The 19,390-nt window shown below is 35.6% G+C and overlaps 1 protein-coding gene across 1 annotated transcript in view; it reads right to left on the bottom strand.

Annotated features, from left to right (window-relative positions):
* LOC106843223 (transmembrane serine protease 11F) overlaps positions 1-8,019 on the bottom strand; it is a 96,819-nt gene extending 88,800 nt beyond the window's left edge. The window contains exon 1 of the mRNA XM_014860175.3: positions 7,866-8,019. The gene's annotated coding sequence lies outside the window, so the exon portion shown is untranslated. The remainder of the gene's footprint in view (positions 1-7,865) is intronic.
* Positions 8,020-19,390: the final 11,371 nt, after the last annotated feature.

The raw sequence follows: 19,390 nt of genomic DNA, 5'->3' as shown, positions 1-19,390 counted from the left end.
CATGAGTGGGATGAGGCACAAGGTCATCAGCAGAGATGTGGGGGAAAACTACAGAACTTATTGTACACATTTTGCTAAATCTAAAGAATATTAAGAAAGAGGCAAAGCATTACTATTGTTTAATGCTTTGATTAAATTGGAATCTTCATTCAGCCTTGGATGTTAGGTCATATGTCACATATGGCATCCTAAATACCTTGAGGAAAGACTAGGGATTCAATTGACAGTGACACTTGACATTTGTTAGATTGCTTTCATCATATTTTGATGTATTGCAATTTATATTTATTTGTTTAAGTGAGTTATTTATGAATAAAATTATCTGGTGTTAGCTAAACTCTCCTCACAAAATGGGAAAGGTTGAGTACAAATAATAAGCAAACAAACAGAAGTTTGACCTATTTGGAAGTATTCACTCTTTCAGTGAAGCATGGCAGAAAGTGCAAGCTTTTGCTTCTAACACTTTTAAATAATAAAATATGTCCAGCCTCCTTCTAAAATATAATTAAACATTAAAGATATGACTAACGTCTCCTTGGATTAATACCCACTCTAACAGTCTCTTCTTTCTCCCCATACCACTCAAAGTTAACCACTGCCATCATTTTGGTGTAACACTCCCAAATGAGAAAGCATGAACTATGAATATGCTCTACTAACATTTCCCAGTGTACACCTTTTTAAAAACTGTTAGGTGTTTCTCATTTGGAATCAAGCAGACTGAGATATTCCCTTCTTTATCAAATGATATTGGATCTGAGTAATGCAGATCTAATCTACTTTACATTCTTCAGTATTAGCTATATCTCAGGATCTTTGACTGAAAGATAAAATATGTCAAACTGATCAGCACACCATAAGCTCCTAGACAGGAGTTAATCCAAAAGACTATTTTGTGACACAAATACTAAATAAGCATTTATCTTTTCATGGCTTTTAAATTGAAGGAAGTCCTTTAAAACCTCAAGTAGGGCATTCCGATACTAGATCCCCTGGATTTTTTTTTCAAAACAAATTTCTCTTTCGTGAATTAATCCATTCTCATGACTTTGTAGGAACTCCTTTATTAAGAAAACTCCTAAATCTGTATCCCCACTTTACTCCCTCACTGAAGTTGTAGTCCTGTAGATGTCTACTAAGTTTCTGTTTCATTATCTTACCATGACTGCATTCAATCATATATTTAAAAAAATATTTTCTTGACCACATACTATGTGCCAGGCACTGTGCCTATTACATTGTAAAGGCTAAAATGGTAAATATGACACCACCCTTCTCTCAGAGAATTTTACAGTCTAGTCAAGTATCTCAAACTCAACAAATCTTTGTGCATCTAAGCTTCTCTGTTTTTGTCAGTGGCACCACCCAACGTCACAACCACCTACACTCAAAATTTGAAAAGTATCTTTGACTCAGTCTTCAATTTCATTTTCTTTTTCCAGTCAATGATTTTGATAATTAGTCTTTCAAATTGTTTCTTTGGTCCATATGTTCCTTCCTCTTCCTAGCCTAGCTTAAACTATTATAACAGCTTTCTATCTAAACTCCGTGACTCTTGTTCTTTTCTCCTTCTAATTCACCTTCATGTTCATTAAAGACTAATTGTCCATAAACATTGCTTTCATCATGTGACTATAAAAAAACTTTTAATGGCTCCCTATTTTCTACGTCATCAAGAATATGCTCAGTGAAATTCAAAATCCCCTAAGAATCAAATTCATCCCAACTTTATTTCCCATGCTACATAGCATCATGAACTTAAATATAATTAAGCTTTCTCAGGCTTAAAATATCTTTTTATTCTGACTTTGTAATTTGTTTACGATTATCACATCTTCCTTCCCATCAGAGTGTTCTCTCTATTCTTTTCTCTCATTTAAATATGACACCTTGTAAAAGTCCAACCCAATTACCACCTCCTTAATGAAATCTCTGACAGTTTAAGATAGCAGTTTAAAGTGCAGTTCGCGGGTACAGACTGCTTTGATTCAAATTCTTGTTCTGCCACTGACTTTGTGACTTTAGTTAAGTCACTTAATTTCCCTGTGCCTCATTTTCTTCCTCTGTAAAAGAAAGATGAAAATACCATCTATCTTTTAGAAGAGTTATGAGTAGTAATGAAATAATGAATGTAGATGGCTTGGAACAGTAACAAGAGTAATCGCTCAATAAACATTACATGATCATCATCAATAGTTTAGTAGTAGTGATATATTATTCTGGAACTCTTATCCTCTATTAGACTTCTCTAGCACTTATAATCTGTGACACATAATTTAGCCCTTAATGATGTGCAGTTTTGTGTTATTTGCTGTTGTCTTATGTATTCTAGTTTCATCTCTTCTGTCACATTGAAAATCCTAAGGACCAAAAACTGGATCTTTTGCTTCTGAGACGTCTTCTAGTGTCTGATATAGATCCCCGGTAGGTGGCCAATTAACACTCACTGGCTGATTTCTCTTATTCCATTCCAAACTATAATTCACTTTTACCTTTCACATAACTTCTGGAAGTTGGAACTGTGATTCTTTCCCTCTTTTTTACATTGATCTTGGAAGTAAAAAAAAAATTTCTATGTATAAAAATTGTATTGTTAGCTTTCCAGAACTCTTTAAGAACTCTTCATCTTCCTTAGCTACTAAGAAGGAATCTTATAATGAATTATACTTAAGAGAAAAGTGGGATACCCATTCCCTCTCAATACTTTCCTTCAGTTTTTGGTGGCTGATTTAGGTTTTGCAGTGGCTTATATCTGATTCATAAGTGGCTTATAATATTTACTGATAACTGGATAAAAGAGACTGACTCTAGTATGGAATAACTGGGAACTTCATTGCTGCTCTAAAGCAATGGCGCACCAAGGTGGAGTGATGGGTTATAGAAACCGTCTATTCTGCATGCAGGAAATGAGGGTGCATTGTCTGTAAAGAATTTTAAAACAAAAGAAAACTGACTAAAGTTGGTGTGGTTATTATTGTCACCATGCATCAGCAATTCTAAACAACATCATTGATAAACTATTCCTCCCCACTGGGAGTGGACTACTCCCACTAATGCTCCACTCCCGCCCTACCTCCTACATCATGCTCTAAAGTTATCCTTGTGAGCATTAGATTTTTCCTGGTCAATACTGGGGAGTCTGAGAAATTTTAGTGAAGCTTATTTTCATCCAAAATTTTTACTAAGTCGCACAGTAAAAATACATTTTATATCACAGCACAGTACACACATAGATACATATATATATTTCATAAAACAGTCATCTTTACTACTAGTGGGTAATGACACTGCTTTTGAAAAGTCTTTCTCTAATTTGCTTCTTAGTTGTCGAAATTAGAACTACCAAGAAACTGTTCTAGAATGAGTTTAGTTCCCTTGGGGTCCTGTGAACTACATATAATTCAAAGTTGGAGCTAAACTAGACTTCTGATATTGAGGGGTGAGAATAGAAATTGATTTATTTTCATCGGCCTCTACTCTTCTAGGCATAGACAACAGAGATAACAGTACATGAAAGCCAATGTCCAGGGCGAGGGGTGAGTATCACCAAAAGATTCCCCACCCTTGCTCTTTGGAGTTTCTATTCCCAAGTATGGCCCTGACCTGAGTACCTTCTTTTAATTTCCCCCCAACCCTACTCCCCATCTAAAAACATGCTTATTATTTTCATTAAACTCTGGTCAATTTCTAATTCTATTCCAAATTCACATAACAATGAAGTTCAATAATCTCCATCCCTTCTTAAACCATGTGTTTGTTTCATTCATCTCCAGTGAGTGTACTAATTCCTTCGCTATCTCTCTATCTATGCATGATTCAAGTATTTCTCGCTGGAGGAGTTCCTTTATGCCTGTAGTTCATGAATGAAGCCTATCGTGGTGCAATGTTGACTGGTCAGGATTTCCTCATGAAAGCTATAGTTAGATGCCTGATTAACAGCCAGTCGAGAAGTTTATGCTTAATGACGCATCTCAAATATTAAAAATTATTCTCTCTTATCTACCCTTTGGTTTAGGATAGAGACCAGTTGTAAATAGGGATTTAATCATCATTATACAATTTCCAGAAATTTATTATAAATCACTAAAATTTTATCAAGTATACTTAGTAAAGATTTAAAAGAGGATGATTTATTTTTAGTTCTACTTGAATAACCATTCAGTTATTTTGTATCAAGTGAGAAGATGACAAACCTGTTTCAATAGGGATTGCAGGGGCTGGGTATAGATTAATATGCATACTTTTTCTACTAGCTAGTATTAACGTAGGTTATCATTTCCTCTGAGCCATGGTTTTTCTCATTATTAAAATGAGGGATTTAAATATTATTTGACAATTTTCTGTATGGTCATGATAATATGATATGGCAGGAAATTGTAAAAGGACATTTGTCTACTAACTATAAAGGCTGGTAGGTAAAAATACTATGTCTACATAGAAAATCCAAGCTAATTAAGAGGGAAACTACTAAACTCATTAAAGATTTCAAAATGATTTGATTCAAAAAGTAAATATACCAAACTTAAAGTTAGCCAACTGTTAATAATAATAAAATCATTTTTTCAACAAAAGAAAAAGTTATACAATACAACTAGTAATAACCTTAAGAAACGTGCAAGACTTATGTAGAGAAAACTATGTATATTTTAAAGAGAAGAAAAATATTGCAAAGATATGCGCAGAAATATTACAAAAGGAAGAGGCACATTTATACGAGGCTAAGATGATTTTTATATGTGAAACCTGGCAACATACAATTATTGAATAAATGTGATATGTTTTTAAATGTGAAAATTCATTTTAGGTTTGAGGGTGGGGAAGGGGAGGAGCAGAGAAGAGAAAAAAGACAATGGGCAGAAAACAGTTAAAAAAATGAAAGAAAGCAAGTGAGAGAAGGAACTTAGGAAATTCTGAGGATTAGAGTGTTCAAATGTTCCTTTAGGTATAAACTTCATAATATCCTCAGATCATGACTTTTCAAATGCTTTTTATCTCTAATTTCTCAGAGACTCCGGTTTAGCAATGTTACCCAAATAATCACAATATTTCCCCCATTTTTTCTTTTATAAAACAGATACAGTACCAGCAACTAGGACAGTACTATTTGGAAAATTAAAGTTCCAAATTTCATTTTCAGCATCGAATCTTCCCACCTCTGAGTTCATGCCTCAAAACATTAACTTAGTAAAGTTGGTCCCTCCTAGTGGACTGAGGGAGTGCGTGAAAGTGTCAGAGATCCCCGGCTTAGGACTGTGGAACTGCTGTAACATTGCAATTCAACATTTCACAGTCAAGATCAAGGATTTCACATCTCAGAAAGTGGAGGTCTGGAGAAAATAAACAGCAGTATAGTGAAAAGAATATTCAACTGGGAAACCAGACTCCAATTCCAGAATTAGACACATACTAACCTTGTATGTTTTTTTTTTTATGTTGTTCAATCTGCCTTCTTTTTTTTTTTTTTAGTTTATTTTTTTATTGAGTTAATGATAGGTTACAATCTTGTGTGATTTCAGTTGTACCTTACTAACCTTGTATGTTATCTACTCCTTTCTGGGCCTCTATTTCCATTTCTGCTAAAAGAAAGTTTAGACTACAACATCTCTGAGGTCTTTTTCTATTCTAACATAATTATACTTCCGTGATTTTAATCATGTGATCTATGACACACCTAAGACTATTTGTAGTAGGGTCAAACAAAGTTCTGATCATCAGAATATATATATACTGTTAGAGATACTCAGTGTGATTGTGGAAATGATTGTGTTAAATGCCTGCAGCTGGGAGATGAATGTTAATTAAAACAAAATAAAACAAAAAATACCACCTAGAGCACTAGCATTATGCTTTTTAAAGCTTCTGATCTGCACAATCATTAGATGCATAATCACCATGTTAAGTATGTGATGGACTGAGTCACTGAATGAAAAAAGAACATAACATTTTTCTTATGGGCTTATATATTTTTAAAATCTAGTTTCAAGGCTAATAAACCCCCTACATTCTCCCTTGCAGAGAATTAAACCAGAAGTACTCAGACATTTTGGTCTCATGACAACTTCATACCCTTAAAAATTATTGAGGACCCTAAACAGCTATGGATTACATGGGCCTTCTATAGTAAGAACTATAAAGTATTTATTAATTTAAAATAGAAATGATAAATGATTTAAAAAATAACATTTTTATTTTTTAAAAATTCTATTTTCAAAACATTTTGAATCCTATTTTGTGTCTATCTATCTGCTTTTGAGTTCACTGTATTGCAATGTGTTGTTTTCATTGAAGTGTTTCAGGAAAATTCTGTCTCACACAGAGATGTAGTTGGAAAGAAGGAGGACTATTTTGATAGCCTTTTCAAATAATTGTAGATATTTGATTCTACACCAAAACAGGAAAACTGGTAGATTTTAGAAGTTAATTGCTGCAGTGTAGAATGTGAAACCATATCAATGAAATTTTTGTGTTTTTTTTGGAGGAAGATTAGCCCTCAGCTAACTACTGCCAGTCCTCCTCTTTTTGCTGAGGAAGCCTGGCTCTGAGCTAACATACGTGCCCATCTTCCTCTAGTTTATACGTGGGACGCCTACCACAGCATGGCTGCCAAGCAGTGCCATGTCCGCACCCGGGATCCGAACCAGCGAACCCCGGGCCGCCGAGAAGCGGAACGTGCGAACTTAACCGCTGCGCCACCGGGCTGGCCCCTTATCAATGACATTTTTGTACTTCATTATGTAAAACATCCATCAGCCTCTGTCACACTTTGAGGGCATCTTTTCATGTGTATGAGTCTGTAATGTCACGCATCGGCTAATTACAAAGTATTGGTTCACTTAGTTCACATAGTCATGCAGATGTCCCTAGTGTTGACACGTTTCATTACACAGAATCAAAAAGCCATATTCCGTAATATCAGCACCAACCTCACTATAAAACTCTTTAAGTATTGGGAAGCTGTCAAATTTACAGGAGATTATACAAGTTTTTCAAAATTCTAATTTTTACTTGAAAGGTTGAATTTTATCACAAACAAAAAACTATTGGTTGTTTTCTTTGAAGTGACAGGCTCACTTCATTAATTTTTAATAAATTGTCTGCCAAAAAACTAAGTCTAAATAACCATAACTTGTCTATCAGTTGCTCTTTCAAGTAAAAATGGTGCTATACATTAAATAGTCGCTATTTCAACTCAGATGTCCAAGAACTTTCCTCAAGACAACCAGTGTACTTCAGTATGCAGCCAAGGTGTTTATGCATTCTTTTCATATTGTCACCTAGCATATTTGGAAAGATCTGTACTCAATGGTCAAGATTTAATGAAATTAACGATTTTTACTGCTTCATCAAGAACACTCTTAAGTAAAACTGGATTTCTTTTTTTCTGGAGTGCTTGAAAGTAAAAAATATAATGACTCCTGGTGCAGTTTGGTGCCACTGCCATGATTCACACTAAGGTGCCAGCAGTTTTAACCATCACTGCTTCTGCTTCATTGGTTCAAATGTCCACACACTGAAACCACAAATGGGGTCAGCAGCCCGTGAGAGTCTCAGGGAGCCCCAGGAATCCATGATACACAATTTGAGAAGCAATGAATTAAACTTTTCAAACAAATGCCATTATAAATCTCTGAAGACATTTTTAAATTGACTGGAAGTATATTTCTAAGCAATAAATTGAAATGCCTAATTGTTCACCTTAAGGTCCAAGTAGAGAAAATAAAATTTGAACAGAACAGATTTAAAATGTAAGCACAAGAAGTAGATTAAAAAAATATCATGCCACAGGAAACTATAACAGGGCATAAAGAGAAAAACAAATGAATTTAAGAATATTCATTAATCCTTTTAACCATTGTTTTCCATACCTTATAGCTTATAGTCTTGAAGTAGTTCCATCATTAGATAGCATCTACTTTGTCTGGTAGCCGTTGGAAATGGTCCTAGAATGAAACTGGAATCTTTCCTCCGAGATCCAAAATAGATGAAAGGCAATGCATAGTCAACCTCCTTCTCCCAGGACTTAACACTTTAAATCTGAGGCAGGCATGAGCCACGGTTTCAAAAGGGTTCTTGCCAATCTGAAGCTAGTCACGTGCCATATTTCTTTAGCCAATCATAGGGCCATGCTAAAAACAACAGCTTGTCAACTGAAGCATTTCCTAAGACACCTATTATCACCATTATCATTATCCCTGGCTCTTTTCCAGAGAGCTCTGAGGACATCCCATCAGGTCTTACAGCTTCAATATGTAAAACACTACGCTCACTCATTACAAGGGTTATGCAGTTTGACCAAAGCCTCATAGTAACTCAGAAGTGAAAATATCGATGAAAGAACATGGATATGGGATCCTTATTTCAAGAAATATCTTTTTTCTCTTTCGTATTACTTTATTCTGCTGCAGAAAATGAATAGGAAATATCCTCTACAGAAATAATTTTTAGAGTATTCTTTACTAGTACATAAAATGGCTTTGTGATTATTAAATATGTGCCAATGAAACATTACAGCATGGAGCTAATATTTATTCAGTTCCTACTATTGCAAGACATGCTTTTAGGCACTAAAGATTTGAAGGATTGAGCAGGCAATATTATTACATAAATTAAATTATTCACAGTACCTTTAGTGTTTGACTGAAACATCTAAACCAAAAGGTTATTGAGCAAATACTCCCCCAAAATAATTTGTAGCTACAGTTTGGCTTTAAATTATTACTAATTAACAAATGAGACATGTTCAAACTACTATGCACTATGCTGTCAGTGAGCCTTTGGCGGTAGTAGATTGTATCTAATACTTGAAATGTGAATCAACTCAGAGTTATATGACCTTTATCAACTGCGCATTATAGGGCGACAACTCAGAAACTTTTTGCTGAATCCTGTATCTCCTCCCAACCACTAAATCCTGCAAGTTCTCAGGGCTCCACTGTCAGATATCTTCCCTATCACATCTATTCTCTGACTCTCACACACTTCCTTTGTTTCAGATATTCTCTCTATATCGTCATGATTCCTAAACTTACATTTCCAGTCCTGATCTCTTCCCTGAACTCCAGACTTGGCTCTCTAAATCTCTACATACTCACTTGTATTTCATGTAGGCCTCTTATACTTAATATGTCCACAATTTAACAATTAATTCTCCCTTACACTCATAACTGCTTCTTCCCGCTGTTTCCAGTCTCAGTAAGTTGCATCATTCTTCACCTAGTTGGTCGTGACAAAAACCTTGAAGTCATCCTAGGCTCCTCTCCAGGTCCAATCCTTTAGAAAATCCTGGAGTGTCCACCTTCCAATGTATATTGAAATCTGACTCCTTGCCACCATATTCACCAATACATCCCTGATCAGTGATCTGATCATCAGTCATCTGAAATAGACATGCAGCGCTTAACGATGGGGATGCTTTCTGAGAAATTGTCATTAGGTGATTTTGTCATTGTGAGACCATCATAGAGTGTACTTACACAAACCTAGATGATACAGTCTATGACACATCTAGGCTATATGGTACTAATTTGATGGGACCATGTTGTGGGTGCAGTCTGTAGTTGACTGAAACATCATTACAGAGTGTATGACCGTACTGCATTACCTGCTAACTGGCATCACTGCTTCCACAAATGGCCCCATTCAGTCTCTCCTGTTTACAACGATCAGAGTGATATTATTCAAATATTAGCAGATTATGTTGCTGCCTTGCATAAAAGCCTCAAATACCTTTTCAGCACAGTTAGAATAAAATCCAAAGTCTCATCTTGGCATATAAGAGCATATATAATCTTGCCCTGCTACTTCTCTGATCTTTGATATTTCCAATGTCATCTTCACTCAGTTCCAGCCATATTGTCCTCTCTCTGTAATTTCTATTCTCTCTCCTTTGAAACTCTTGCTACAGATACTTTCAAGACTTGCTCCTTCCCTTCTTTCACATCTCTGCTCAAATGTCACCTCCTCAAAGGGGCTTCTCTGACCATGTTGTCTAAAATAGTGACCCCATCACTCTCTATCCTCAACCTCTGCTTTCTTCTTTTTCTTAGCATTTATAGCTTGTTCTTTCTGTCTCTCTCTATGTATATATGTTATATATATATGTAACATATGTGTGTATATATACATATATATTAATTCAATAATTTATTAGTAGAATGAAAACATGGATTGCCATCTCTCTAGTGCTTGCAACAGTGCTTAGCACATAGTTGTAAATATTGTTGAAGTAATGAATTAATCAATTACTCATGCATATAGACTTTGTACTCAAACGCTATGCAAAATATTTAATTTTTGAGACAGTTTCACTAGCCATACCTAGCGGCCAAGGTTTAAAGAATTCTTTAATAATAAAGCACTGAAACTTAATGCTGGAACTACGTTACATAATATTTACACATTTTATTTACAGTCACGCACCGCATGACGTATTGACAATGATGTTTTGGTCAATGACAGACTGCATATGTGACTGTGTACTATAAGATTAGTACCTTCTAGCCATGTAGTAGGTTATACCATCTAGGTTTGTGTAAGTACACTCTATGATTTTCACACAATGATGAGATTGTCTAACGGCACGTTTCTCAGAATGTATCCTTACTGTTAAGTGAAGCATGACTGTATATACATATGCATATTGCTCTGGTATAGAAGTAAACAAAACCCAGCCAAATGGGAACAAGCAAAGGCTATTTATTCAGAGCTTGCTATAGCAAGGGAGTTAGCCCCCATCATTTGTGTTTAACAGAGACTCAAAGGCAGGCAGAGCAGGGGGAAAGCTGTATAGTGGAAAAAAGGTAAGGCTTCAGGTGTGCCTGATTGGAGGCTGTAAGCATGGAAAAACTGTGGGAGGGCTAAATAGAAGTGAGGAATCCTATTTGATTGGATAGGGGTGCATACTTTGCTTTCTCTGGTTGGTCTTAAGTTGGAAGCAAGAGAAAATATTAGGGAAGTTATCAGTTATTAATCAAGTTCTAGTCATTTGTGGCTGAGTGCTTGTTGTTTGACCTCCTGGACTGAGTTTTGCAGATAGTGGGTTGCCCTTCTGGGCTGGTTGCTAAAGGTAACGGATCAGAGCTACGTTTTTATGCATGGTCTGGCCATTGCCTATTTGTTCTTTGTTTTTTGTTTTTTTTATTGTAGTAACATTGGTTTATAATATTGTATAAATTTCAGGTGTACATCATTATATTTCTATTTCTGTGTAGATTACACCATGTTTACCACCCGAAGACTAATCACAATCCATCACCACACATATGTACCTAATTACACCTTTCTCCCTCCTCCCTCGCCTCTTCTCCTCTGGTAACCATCAATACAATCAGTGTCTTTGTGTGATTATTTGTTGTGTTTGTTGTTGCTTTTATCTTCTACTTATGAGTGAGATCATATGGTATTTGACTTTCTCCCTCTGACTTATTTCACTCAGCATAATACCCTCAAGGATCATCCATGTTGTCACAAATGGTCAGATGTCATCATTTCTTATGGATGAGTAGTATTCCATTGTGTATATATACCACATCTTCTTTATCAATTCATTTCTTGATGGGCACTTAGGTTGGCTATTGTGAATAATGCTGCGATGAACATAGGGGTTCATGTACCTTTATGCATTCGTGTTTTCACGTTCTTTGGATAAATACTCAGTGGTGGAATAGCTGGATTGCACGGTAGTTCTATTCTTAATTTTTTGAGGAATCTCCATTCTGTTTTCCATAGTGGCTGCACCAGTTTGCACTCCCACCAGCAGTGTATGAGGGTTCCCTTCTCTCCACATCCTTTCCAGCACTTCTTGTTTCCTGTCTTCTTAATTATAGCCATTCTGACCAGAGTGAGGTGATATCTCATTGTAGTTTTGGTTTGAATTTCCCTGATAGTTAATGATGTTGAACATCTTTTCATATGCCTGTTGGCCATCTATATATCTTCTTTGAAGATATGTCTGTTCAGATCTTTTGCTCAATTTTAATTGGGTTGTTAGTCTTTATGGTTGAGATGTATCAGTTCTTTATATATTTTGAATATTAACCTCTTATCAGATATATGGTTTGCAAATATCTGCTCCCAATTGTTAGGTTGTCTTTTTGTTTTGTTGATAGTTTCCTTTTCTTTGCATAAGCTTTTTAGTTTAATGTAGTCCCATTTATTTAGTTTTTCTATTGTTTCCCTCCCCTGGTCAGACATGGCATTTGAAAATATGCTGCTAAGACCAATGTCAAAGAGCATACAGAGTATGTTTTCTTCCAGAAGTTATGGTTTCATGTCTTATATTCAAGTCTTTAATCCATTTTGAGTTAATTTTTGTGAATGATGTAAGATAATGGTCTATGTTGATTCTTTTGCATGTGGCTGTCCAGTTCTCCCAACATGATTTATTGGAGAGACTTTCCTGTCTCCATCGTATGTTCTTGGCTCTCTTGTCAAAAATTTAGCTATCTATAGATGTGTGCGTTTATTTCCGGACTCTTGATTCTGTTCTATTGATCTGTTTGTCTGTTTTTGTGCTGACTCACCCTTTAAAAACACAAGATTCGAAAAGAGGAAAATAGAGCAATATCCTCAAAAATGTAAGAAAATAATGTAGAACCTAGAACTCTATTTTCTAGATATATGATTATTTAAGAAGGAGGAAGAAATGAAGACATTATCATACATTCACTCTCTCTCTCCAGTTCACTTCCTCTAGTAACCCGACTCCAACAATTCTTAGATCCCACTAGGACCTTCAACCTATTGATCCTGTCCCCTTTTCATGATGTTTCACCCATACACAGTCCTCATTTCCATTGTTATTCAGTTTAGATTGTATGGTCCTTCTTTATAAGCACTCCCTTGCATACGCTCTTAACCCTCTTCTTTCTTTAAATTCGTAACACTAACCTTGAGTGGCCCCTGAATGTTATTTAATAATCCTACTATATGTCTCTATTCAATTCTTACTCACACTCTCCTAGACAATTATTTCAGACCTTCTGTTCTTTTCAAATACCTCCTTCTCATTCTCACTCAGCTGATGGCCTTATTATTTATTTTATTGAAGAAGTAGAAGTGAATCAGAAGTGTATTCATCTGCTCATCTAGTAACTTGCCTTCATCTGAATCTACACATTCTGCCCTTCTTCCCCTTCTGTGGATGCATGGATACATTGTTCTTATCTGAGGCGCTTCCTCTTCAGCCCTAGAGCTGATCCCCACTAGTTTATCAAAGAATGTCATTTTAGCAATTGATGGCCTTTCTCTCTTGCATCAGCAATTTTTCTACTTTGTACTGGATTGTTCCTTTTCGCATACAAACATGTTGGGTAAATCCATTTTTAAGAAAGAAAGAAAATCCTTGACTCCCTTAAGCCATTGCCTCATTTCCTTGCTTCACTTGAGAACAAAATTTCCATAAAGAATTGTTACTTTGTAGTAAGTAAAAAATACAAAAAGAAGAATTGCAAATGACCAATAAACATGGGAAAAAAATCTTAGTAGAAATCAGGGAACTCAATTTAAATTAGAGATACATCATTTGCACTAAATGAGCATTTAAAAAAACTTTTCAATATCAGATCTTAGCACAGAAAAGGGGAGAAGGCAATCTCATATACTGCTGGGAGAAGCATAAACTTTTTTGTTAGGTCTCTCTAAATGTTAACATCATCTTGATTTAAAAATCTATTAAGCCTATGCTCCTCTTTACTTTCCTTGCTTCCTTGCTTTCCTCCTTCCTTTCTTGGTTGCCTCCTTTCTTCCTTCTTTCATAATTCACTGCAAAATCCATTAAGCGGAGCCGTGTGAGGTAGATGTTCATATGCGGCAGCCTAAAGAGAGCCCAGGTGGGATGAGGAGGGCATCCATGCTGAGAGGTGGCAGCCTGGCTTGGGGTTGGAGCCCAGCAGAGTGTGTTCACATGGGGGCTCACAAGTGGGCCATAGTAGGCGGAAGCAGTAGCCTGTCAAGGAATCAGGCAATTTGTTACTCAATGGTAGCTTCAAGAAATAAGGAAATATATTGAGGATAATATAAGCCATGTTTCAGACAGTAGGAAAAGAAAGTTACAAATGTTAAAAGGGAGAAAGTTTGAGTGAACCTTGTGATCTTGCATTGAAATTGGAGGTTTTGGTATAGATTTGAACTTTTCAATATATTAATAGATAAAGAAATATGGATGTAAATATGCATATACATATACATAGGTAGTTATACTTGTAGATATAGATATACATATATTCTTTAGTTCTGTTCACTAAGAGGGCTTAGGAGTGCAATATCCCAATAGTAATAATCACACCTAGTATTCAGATCTTGGTTTCTAAATACAGTTCTTCACTAAAGTAACCAGGGCTATTGGAGAAATGACTGATTCCAAGGCTGACTCACATAAAGTACAAGATGAGCTTGGAATATTTTTTTCTTCCAGAAAGCACGGAAGTACTCAAAGAATTATAGGAACATGTCAAAAAGGCACAGAATCCAGCATGAAAGGATTCCCAAATCTAGGACAATTTTAGTACAAAATATAACCAGATTATAATCCATTAAATATAATAGGAAGCTACAAGGAATTACTGTTATAAATAACTAAATGAATAAAGAAATGGAGAAAAGAAAGAATTTTTCCTCATAGTGGAATGGCCAACAATGAATGATAAAAGAATGATGACATTAGAAAAATCATCTCTTGGCACTCATTGTAACAGTGATTGATTCAGCCAAAAAACATCAATGGATGCTAAATCTAGTAAGTGAAAAATTGATGAAGAACAGAATGTTTGCATGGACTCAACATATTTCCCACAAATTACTTATTAGTTACAAAAAATATTACAGTGAAGAAACCTAGCAGATACTTTCTTAATCAAGTTATCAAAATTAATGTGACCAGCAGTGGGCAAAACGAAATTGTGTTCTACTTGATAGAATGTAACAAGAACACAGCAGCACCATTCCTGTGACATTTCAGCCAAAAATGCAAAAACTCAAATGGAGAGATAAATGGAGAGAGCTAAAGTTTTCCAAAATGTCATAAAAGTCAAAGAAAACTAGAGAACTCTTCCAGATTGAAGGAGTCTGAACAACTAAATGTAACATATGCTACTGGGTCCCTTTGCTACAATCAATGTGGTTGGGATAACTGATGAAACTTGAATGAGGTTTTTGAATTGGGAGGTAGTAATGTATTTATGTTGGCTTCCTGATTTTGGTGGTTTTGCTGTATGAGAATAACGTTCTAGTTTGTAAGAAATACACACTATAGTATGTGGGGGTAATTGGACATGATGAGTGCCTATTACAACCAGTGAAGAGAAAACAAAGTTCTTGTGATGTTCTTGCTACCTTTCTCTAATTTTGAGATTAGTTTTTACAAATGAAAAAAAGAAGAAAACCCTAATGAAGATGACACCAAAGAGAAAACCAGAGTCCTCACATTATTTTCCATAACAGGAAGGAGGAAAATATAATCATCTAAAGTTCTGGGAAAGGAATCCACTTGGCTGAGTTTGTAGAAATTGTCTTTCCAAATTAACCCTCAATAGCAGTTGGTACAATTTTATGTCTGTTAGAAAACTCAGTAAATACTTTTGGATAATTCTGGTTATGCTAATATCTACAGATAAATATCTATTCCATGACTGAGTTATGTAACTATATTAGATTTCCAGACTTGTAGCCGCAGGTTTGAAAATCTTGTTTTAGTATTGCTTGCATCCTCTTAGATCATTGGTCTTCTGTACTTCTTTAGTAATTTAGATTCTATAAACTAGATTCTCAAATGCTTGATAATTTGTCTAAAACAAATATTAATTGTGTCTTTTCTAAATAAATTAAAAAATTCTATTTAAGAAAGAGTATTTGTTTTGTTAAATGGCTATCTCAAGACTTTTGAGTTTATTAAGAAAACAATTTATGATCAAGTGATATTGTTATTATCGTTATTTTATTGTTTACATAAAATTAAAATAAATTAAAAATCAGGAGTGCATCAAAATATTCACTATTTCCTCTTTATTAATTCATGTTTTGCTTGTTTTGTTAACTCCTTCATTCTTTCTTACTGTCTGTTTCTTCTGCATGCATGCTCAAATTATTTGGACTAATTCTCCATTGGGAAATGATGCTTATAAAATACTAAGATCTTTGCGGATGTATGCATGGTTGCCCTTTATTTCTTTTTATATGGTGCATGGTCCCAAAGTTAACTTGAAATTATCTCATAAATGTGACTGAATAGAAATGACAGGTGCAGGGAGAGAGTATGGCTTGAGATTCAGCTCTAGATATTTTCCTCTATTCTTCATTCATCTATTTTAGGAGATGTGCTGAAATCAACATTTGCTCACTACACTCACATATGTAAAGAAATGGTTTCTTTCCCTTTGCTGTCAAAAATCCCATCTTTCCCCTAATACTCTCATGCCTTGAGTACTGTGCAGTAGGATTTGAATACCTATGTCTTTTCATTTAAATATTTTCAACTTTTCACTCTCTAATTGATCCATTAGTTTCTTGAATTCAAAGTTCAACTTCCTAATTCCTATTAGGGCTGGTTTAAAGATTTCTCTTTGGGTAAATGTCCATTTTTGTTATATTTTTTCTTGATTTCTTACTCCTCTCCTGCAACTCTCCAAGATAGTATACTGATGTATAAGTAAACAGTGTTTGTGACCTAAGGCAGTAGAGCAGTGGGGGCATCAGAGTCACAGGGTATGCTCTTGATCCTTGCTGTTGTCTGGTTTGGTCCTTGGACTGGTCAACACTGAGGTATTACTTGTCCTACCTAGCCTGTGGATACCATGACAGCACCCACTGCTGTAGTCTGGTCCTGGCTGTTTGCTCCTGGTCAGAGACTCCCTTCTTTCTGCAGTCCGTTTGAGTCCTGTCTCTGTCAGTCCCAGGTCCCTCTCAGCACCTCCACGTTTCATCATAGGGGTACATGGGAATAACCATTTTCCTTGTACCTGCAGAATAGGCAAGGGGAATAAGCCTCAGGTTTACCTATTCAGCTACCTCCCTCAATGTAATATGCATCATTGCTCTTTTATCAGGCTCAACAAGGCCACATACAAGGCTGCTCCTAGAACTTCATAGCTTCCCCTAGGTATCACAGTTGCAATGTTCTTGGGCTCTCCTGTTCCTATTTTTACTTGCCTCTCTACTCACCCTCGACTTCTACCTCAAGAGGGAGCAGAAGGACATATGCATCTAACTTCTCTTCCTCAACTCTGTTTCTCTCTTTCTCCCCATAATTTACCCAACCAGAAAGAATGAAGTGTTCCTCTCCTATTTTTCTCCAATATAGACTCACCTTGCTTTGTAACTTCCTTCCCTGGGAAAATAAGCCTCAAAGTTTGGTTGAAAGGAAGGAATATTCTGTCTACGCTATAGAAGGAATTTAATGATCTTGTGTAGTCTTGGCTCTAAAAATGATAATTGGAGGTAAAAGAATTTGGAAAATGCTTTTCTTTCTTGACAAATCTTAGCTTTCAAAGTCATTGCTTTCTCTTAACCAAAAACTAATCCTACTTCAGATTATAAATGTTATATCCGGACCGGCTGAGTGGCGCAGTGGTTAAGTGCACACGTTCCACTTCTGTGGCCTGGGGTTCACCAGTTTGGATCCTGGGTGCAGACATGGCACGACATGGCAAGCCATGCTGTGGTAGGCATCCCACATATAAAGTAGAGGCAGATGGGCATGCAAGTTAGCTCAGGGCCAGTCTTCCTTAGCAAAAAGAAGAGGATTGGCAGCAGTTAGCACAGGGCTTACCTTCCTCAAACAAACAAAAAAAAAAGTTATATCTTTCTCTTACAAAATTTCCATTGTAAAAATTTCTAAACCCAAGGCAAACGGATATCCTTGGCATGATAGGGGGTTGTTCATGCACAAAAGAATGCAAAAGACAAAAATACTTTAATGTGATTTTTAAAATGCTATCATATTACATATACTTTGCAATCCTTAATTTCCCACAATACTGTGCTTTTTACAGTAATTGAATCTTCTGGAGAGTAATACTGTTTCCTACTTTTCCTAAAGTTTGGAAATCACTAGATCTCCTAGTTACTTATTTCCTTCTCCTTTTTTCCTTCCCTTTCCATATCTGGAACCTCACTTGGACATTCTTTTGACCTTTTCAAATCTAGGTTTCCATATTCAAGCATGGTTTACCCTTTGACATATCACTGTAGTCATAGGAAATTCCAATCAAAAAAATTTACTGGAAATAGAATGTTCCAGTATAAAGATCTTGTATTCTGGAACTCTCAGGACTTTTTCTTGAATCATGAGCTCTCATTTTCTTTTCTTTCTTAAAGGCAATAAAGTACATTATTAGATTTATAAAATTATAAGTCTGAATTCAAAAATCATACACATAGAATGTCTTATATAATTATAGTATGTGACAGCCACCACAATATGGATGTGCTTAATTTTTACCTTTATTAGACTACAGGGAAGATTAGTATAAGAAAACAAAATAAGGCTGACATTTATAATGTCTTTGGGGTTTTCTCTTACCAGGATCTTAAGTAACACTGAAATATTCTTCAGTGTCTCTTTTAAGGAGTTTTTTTGTGATGAAATTGCATATGACGTATGGCCCTACTGCAATAGTTAAAGGACTCATCATCATTCTCTCATTTTCTCATAGAACAATTATGTTGGACTCATTCAAATCATGAGAAGAGTTGAAATTCACAGATGCAATAGTATCTCCATTTATATAATAAAACATTTTATTAACAACTTTCAACCTTAAATTTGCAATTAGGAGAGCATAATAATTGAGATAAATCTACTTACTGAATTTCTATCATGGGCCAAGTACGTTATTATACTACCTCTAATCTATACAAGAACACTTTGAGGTAAGTATTACTATCTTCCTTTAAAAGATAAAGAAATCAATGCTCAGAGAGAGTATTGACCAAATTCAAAGTCACACAGCTAGTGGGTGGTAGAGCCAAGATTTTAACTTATAGAGATTTGCTTTTTCTGCTATACTATGTTGGCTGTTAATTTGGGGATAAACGTTGATAGATGTTGCTCTGTCCTCTGTACTAAACCTTTTTACATGCTTCCTCTCCAAAATTTAAGCAAGGGCTGTGAAGAGGTGGTTTCAGTGACTGCTAATCCCTCTCACCCCTGCCTCTGCTTCCAGAGATGCAAGAACTGTCAAATGCCAGTGAATGTGGGGCCTCATGGACTCTATCTGGCTGATTTCCTGATGGAAAGAGTTGATTCCTTGGCCTGGATATCATATTCTAAAGGGTAATTTTAAAAAATTCTAATGATTCTCTTGTCTAAAAAGAAGTAATGCCATAGAAAGATGAGTTGAGGAGAAGACAGGGCAGAAAACCAAATGACAAAGCTCTGTCAACCAGTTTAAAAGAA

Source organism: Equus asinus, chromosome 3 (assembly GCF_041296235.1).
Source record: "Equus asinus isolate D_3611 breed Donkey chromosome 3, EquAss-T2T_v2, whole genome shotgun sequence".
NCBI classification, from domain to species: domain Eukaryota; kingdom Metazoa; phylum Chordata; class Mammalia; order Perissodactyla; family Equidae; genus Equus; species Equus asinus.
This window is presented reverse-complemented; position numbering and strand designations above follow the sequence as displayed.